Genomic DNA, 6,758 nt, shown 5'->3' with positions numbered 1-6,758 from the left:
AATAAATGAAAATTACCTCGTTTTTCATGGGTTGAAAGAACTGATATTGCCAAGATATCTGTTCTGCCCATGGAAATCTACAGATTCGACATAATCCTTATCAAATTTCAGGTAGCAAATTTCTAAAGAACCATGAAATATCCCAAAGCAATATTGAGCAAAACTGACCAAGCTGGGGGAATTACATTGTATGATTTTAAAGTATATCATAATGCCATAGCCACCTAAATACTATGGCTCTGGCATACAGATCAAAAGCAGTACGGTCTTGAACTCAGGCCTGTGCTTGTTAGACAGGTACTCTACCACTTGAGCCATACCTCCAGGCTTTTTTGCTTTGGCCTATCCAGGGTCTCATGTTTTTTTTCCAGGGGTTAATCTCAGATGTAAATCTCCATGTCTAGTTTGTTTTCTGAAATAAGGGTCTCCCTAACATTGCCTCATCTGGCTTCAAACCATTCTCCATCTGATCTCCAACCACTGAGGAGCTCCCAGGAGCCACTGCGCCAGTCTTCAATGCTAAGAGTTGTTAATCATGCCACAATGAGACTTTCACTTCAAAATACATGTGAAGAAACTCAGAATCAACCAGTTGTGGTAGCTCATCTTTTATTCAGCGGTTTAGATTTCAACATTCTTTTAAATGTCTTTCTTTCTCTTTTCATAAAGATCTTAGTTAAGGATCTTCTCAACTCTGTGTCCCAATGTAACCTTTGGTAATATACCCTTTTGCTCCAAAATCTCACAAGCTTATATATAATAAATGGTGTGGTCTTCCAGGATGTAGATGCCTGTTACATGAACAGAAAGAAAGCATGGGGGGAAAAAAGGGAAAAACAGGTTGAGCACCAATTACATGCCAGGAAATTTACTATGTTTTACATATATTTTCCTTTCATCCTCACAGCCCTTGAATGAGGTCAGGTTTCTCTTTCTTTTAAAAGGCCCTAGGGCAACTCACCCCAAGTTACATAAACAGAGATCAGACCAGAATGGCAACTTACCCAAAGTATCAAAAATAGGGTGAAAACTCAAATCCACTAAAGCACACTATAGCAGTGTGAGCAAGTCAGGAAAAGTGTAGCAAAAATATAGAATGGACTCCCTAAACTCCATAAAGCAGATCACCACTGCAAATGTCTTGGCATTTCCTCTATTATTCAGCAAGTGGCAACTATTTAATCACTACAGTATCTGCAGCAAACCTATTGCAGACACAAAACATCACAACTCAGAGTAATCACACACACTAACACCACCTGCCACTGTCCTGAGGCTGTTTCTGGGGTAATAATAGCCTAGTGTTGCAGTCTGCTACTTGCTGTGAGCCTCAAGTCTTGCTTTGGCTGGAATGTGGAATGGAGAAGGTGTCGGCATCGTTTTTCTTGTTTTGTCCAGGCCTACTCTCCTGCTGACTCACTCAACTTACATGGCTTCTCTTCTTCCCCCATCTAGTCTTCAAGTTCTAGTCTGGCCCTGCCTGCTCTATAAAAACTTGCACCAGGTTTGGTCCACAGTATCAAGTCAATCCTCCATGTTCACTTGGTACTTTTAGCCAATACTCAGTTGTTTAATGTTTAACTATTTTTTTGCTTTATTTTTAAACATGTAGTAACTTAAGCTCTCCAACTACAAATGCCTGAAGGGCACAAACGGTGATTTTTTTTTCCACTTTGTGTAAGATAGAAAGAGACAGACAGAAAGAGAGAGAGAGAGAGAGAAAGAGAGAGAGAGAGAGAGAGAGACCCCTTTGTTGTATCCAATGTAAACTGAGGGGTCATTTGGAATTCATTATTTACTGATTAGTATAATAATGTGGAGACCACCAGGCAAAGAAAAGCTATGCATAACTGTTACCTGGAATTCATAAGACTCTAAATTTGTGGGGTATAGAAGTACACCCTGAATCCAATCCACAACACTGTAATAAAAATTAAAAATGGGGCTGGGAATGTGGCTTAGCATTAGAGTGCTTGTCTAGCATGCATGAAGCCCTGAGTTCGATTCCTCAGCACCACATAAACAGAAAAAGCGGAAGTGGCTCTGTGGCTCAAGGGGTAGAGTGCTAGCCTTGAGCAAAAAGAAGCCAGGGACAGTGCTCAGGTCCAGGATTGGCAAAAAAAAATTTTTTTAAATAATAAAATAACTCTAGATTTTGCTATTTTAAAGATAGGCCCATTTACAAAACTTTAGTGTTTGATGTAAGACTTCGATGAAGTTAAGCCATTTAGCTCATTGTATAACTTACCCAGGATAAATTAAACTTAGATGAGATGCAAGGTACTAACTGATAAGAATTTTCTGCAAAAAAAATGTTGAAAGCCATAAAAATAAAAATGGATTCAAATATGAGTGATTAATAAATCATCTTGTAATTTTTAATGTGATAAAAGAGAGTGCCTTAATGAGCTTCTCTCGGTACAAAAGACTCATCAATGAGTGACTTGAAAGATTTTTTTTTCCCCCAAAGACATCAGACTAGCAAACCTTATCTAGTCTTAGCTTCTGTACCTTCTAGACTTTTCTCCTCTTTGCCCCAAATTCCTGAACTTCTCATTTAATGAATCTGTCCAACAACACATCTGTGAGTCCTTATTTCCCTACTTACAAGGACCGTCCTGACGGAACTGTGTAGGCCTGGGAGGCCGGTCTGTGTTGATGTAGTCTGGGAACTATGCTGTCTGTCTTCCCCCAGGGCCGAGAGCTGTGCATCTCGCACAGGTGCTCCATCTTGGTGCTGCCCCTAATCACACCTCAGGCTTTGAGGCTGAATGATTTTACAGCCATGTGCAATGGAGAGGTGGAGCGCAGGGAGCCCATTCTGTGCTAAGTGCTGGAGACGCCCCCTGGGCTTCCCTTCCAGGTGCCCTTAGTGAAATGGACTCTCCTGTGGCGTGGTTTTCACATGCGGTCATGACGTGGTGCACACCTCATTAAGCTTTGATGACTTTAGTAAGCTGACACTTCTCCCGACGCCACTTTTCCAGTGTGCTTGGCAGCAATCAGTTCTTGTCTTCACATAAAGCTCTGTTGCCTGGGCACAGGGAACCCAGCCTCCTAACACACTGCAGTTTCCCGCAGCTAGCTGCTTTCCCTCGGTGTTTCACCGTGTGGGAGTTCCCTCCCCTTGCCGTTGCGTGTGAACTCGAATCTCCATGTATCCCACAACACAAGGGACCGGCAATCGCCATCTCTCTCCAGGTATTTTCATTAGCATTTCTATCAGTCACCGTGCTTCCAGCACACAGTATCTGTGTTCAAAACCCTGAGTGGGTCAATTTGTCCATTGGACAAGCTCTGTGGAGCTCATGCATGGGGTGTAGACTCACAAGTTGACATAGTGAAGACACTCTTCAATCCCGTAAATAGGAAAGTTAAAGATGCAAAAAACAAACAGCACGAGATGCCCAGGGTCCTCCTATCTGTCATCTGCAAAGACAGCGAGAAGACAGTCAGCAACATCAACTTCCTAATACATCAATCTGCCTTTGAAGTAAGCAGGTTGCAAGCCCTAAAAGTATATTAAAAGAGGGGCAAGAGGACATTTGTTTGTTTTTCTCTAGCTTCTTTTCAAATAACATCAAGCAGGCACCGAGGAGATCAGAGGAAAGGACAATGTCTTCTTGCCAGCATGCTTAGCCGTGTGTTTCTCCAGATGCCCTGACTAGGTAAAGAGTAAGATGCACTCTTCCTATTTCTTTACCTGTATGTTCCATGGCGGGGGCGGGGGGGGGGTAGTCATCCGCCCTCTCTCCTGTCCTGCAGGAGAGACGGGAAAGCACGCCCCGCCCGGATGGGCCAGGAAGAGGATAAGAGGGCTGACAGACTGCCACCCAGCCCCCTTTAGTCGGAGGACACACAGACAGTCCGGGAGCCAGTCAGCGCTAAGACTCGTTTAATGGCAGCAATGAGCTGTTCTTTTAAAGGGGTCGGAGGGCGGCGGAAGGGGAGGGACAGGTGCACCTACGTAGGGGCTGTGATTGGACGCCCGAGCTGTCCGTCAGGGTGGAGCTCCGAGGGACCTCCCTAAGGGGCAGCCTAATTCTACATCACAGCCCACAGGACCACCTCCGGCTTCACCACCAGGTGCCATCTTGGCTACACATGGTCCCAAGGCTGGGAGGAGGGGCTAGCTAGAACCGCCTTGTAATGATGCAAGGCATCTGGGCGGGCGTGCCCCACAACAGAGTGCCAAGCACTGTGCTCTCCAACCACCTGCCATGTCTTTCCTTACGACCGGTTCTTCTAGGGCAACTTGAACTAGCACTGAATTATACCCCATCACCAGTGACCCCTGACTCCACAGTCCACGTAGGCCATCCCTGAGGATGTCGCTGAAGAAATGAGCAGCTCACTCACTCCGTTGCTCACCCTGTCGTTTAAAATGTAAGAAAGTGGGTGCTGGGGGCTAGTGGCTCTCGCCTGTCATCTTAGCTACTCAGGAGTCTGAGATCTGAGGTTTGAAGGCAGCCTAGACAGGAAAGTTTGTGAGACTATTATCTCCACTGAATCACCCCCAAAAAGCTGGAAATAGAGCTGCGCTTCAAGTGGTAGAGTGAGTGAAAAAAAAAAAAAAGCTTTGGGACATTGCCCAGGGCCTGGGTTCAAGCCCTAGTACAGGCACAAAAAAAGTAAGAAAGCCGAAAAATGAGGAATACTTGTATTTACCGTTCTTTTACTTGGATTTGAACTCATTGCCTTGAACTTGCTTAGTAGGCACTTTTCCATGTGAACCACGTGGTTCACCCAGCTCTGGGAGATTCATTTAAACATAGGGGGAAAAACCCCAACTCCATCTCCACTCCATCCCCCAGTGCTTCTACAATGACTACCAAGAGGAACATTGAAACATACACACAGCTAGGAAAATATAACACGAAAGAAGAACTCTTGGAAACAGAAAACAGAGCTAATCTGTCTAAAGAAAGCTCAAATCTAAGCATGTATGCCACAGAGCAGGCCAACAATTCCAACCACAGACCTGCGGAAAGACAAAAAGACTTAGAGGAACAACAGGTACATCTGAAGAAAGCGTGTGGCTGAGATAAAGGTTCTGGAGTAAGTGGAATTTTTATGCGGATCTCCTCCATCCTGTGCAATGAGGGAAACACGGGGTCCCAGCTCCAGATGCATTGACCTTTTCTACAAGACGGTGCATCCAGAAGAATGTGCATGTGTCAGGCCTAGTGTGTCAGGGGAGGAGAAAATGAGAACAGGAGAGATGGACCAGTCTTAAAAGAGAATCAGAAATGTTAACAGACTGATACAGCTCTTGCTAGCCCCCTTTCTCCAAAGCACCAACACACAGTTAACTTCCACAAGGAGGAAAGAAAGGGTCTTTGCTAGGAAAGAATGGTCTGCTCAAGACAGAAGAGCTTCAGTTCTGGGCCGGCAGAGTATCCTCCTGGTAACATCCTCACGTAAGTAGGCTCCCTCCATCACACAGTGCTTCTAGTTGGCTTTCAGTTCTCACACCCATGACAATGATGACAAAAAATAGTAATAAGTAGATAGCCAAAGATCACACAAACCTTTAGAAAAAAAATCTCTATCGTGAACAAAGGCAAAAGAAAAAAAGATAAGGAAACAAATGAAGAAAAAAACCCACATCTTCAATTATTACATTAGCAACTTCCTGACCTTCTGAAATGGGAAAACAAAACACTTAACAATAGGAACAATCAGAAAATAGGAAAGAGATCTTTGAAGTAAACAATATTGGAAATAACATTTAAAGGAATCTCAGGTATATTGTATTTGAGAAAGAAATCCCTAACTGACAGGGAAAGTCAGAACAGAAAGAGAAGACATGAGACAATTAGATTATAAACCTGGGAGATCTAAGAGAAGGAGGAAAGCCATGGAGAGAAGAAGGGCACAGGGTGTCAGGAGGAGGGAGTCTACTCCCCATCCCATGACAGTATAGCAAGAATCACAGCACATTCGTGGAACACCAGGGAGAATGTAATGATCTTCAAAGCTCTCACGGATTATAAAGCAAACTGCCGCAAGGAAAGAATAAAATCGCCAGGCACTGGTGGCTCACACCGGTAAGCCTAGCTACTCAGGAGGCTGAGATCTGAGGATTCTGGTTCAAAGCTAGGCCAGGCAAGAAAGTCCATGAACTCTTATTTCCAAGTAACCACCAGAAAACCAGAAGTGGAGCTGGGGTTCAAAGTGGTAGAGCGCCAACCATGAGCAAAAAAACCCTCAAGGATGGCACCCAAGCCCTTCTGTGGAAATTGAAAGACCATGTTTTCAAAGTGATTTTTAGTTTGAAATTCTGTGCCCCACCAAGCTATGCGCTCAATAGAATAGAATAGAGATAATTTCAGAAATGCAGCATCTTAATTTTAACACACACACACACACACATACACACACACACACACACACACACACACACACACATACTGATGCTCTCACTGAATGGAAGGAAGAACAGGATAGGGGGCCCAGGAATCAGGGGCAAGCAGTCTCCAGCAGGCACAGAAAGCTGACCGCAGGGCCAATACTTCTGGGAGCAGAAGAGGCCCCTGAACCCCCATGTGGTCACAGCAACCACCTGGCTCAGCTGGGAAGACTTGGCGATGTTGCCCTGGCCCTGCGTGCACGGTGCTGTCCCTGAAGGTCGAGGACCAGGGTGGGGGACGAGCTGTGGTCAGGACGGAGCATGCAGGGGTGTGCTGACAGAAAACTCTCCTCCACCCAGAGGGGGTCAGTGGCTGTGGGGGGCCCCAGGATGAACCCAGATGCCA

The sequence above is a fragment of the Perognathus longimembris genome, chromosome 11, assembly GCF_023159225.1.
Source record: "Perognathus longimembris pacificus isolate PPM17 chromosome 11, ASM2315922v1, whole genome shotgun sequence".
Taxonomy (NCBI): domain Eukaryota; kingdom Metazoa; phylum Chordata; class Mammalia; order Rodentia; family Heteromyidae; genus Perognathus; species Perognathus longimembris.
The sequence above is the reverse complement of the archived record's forward strand: the minus strand, read 5'-3'. Positions refer to the sequence as shown.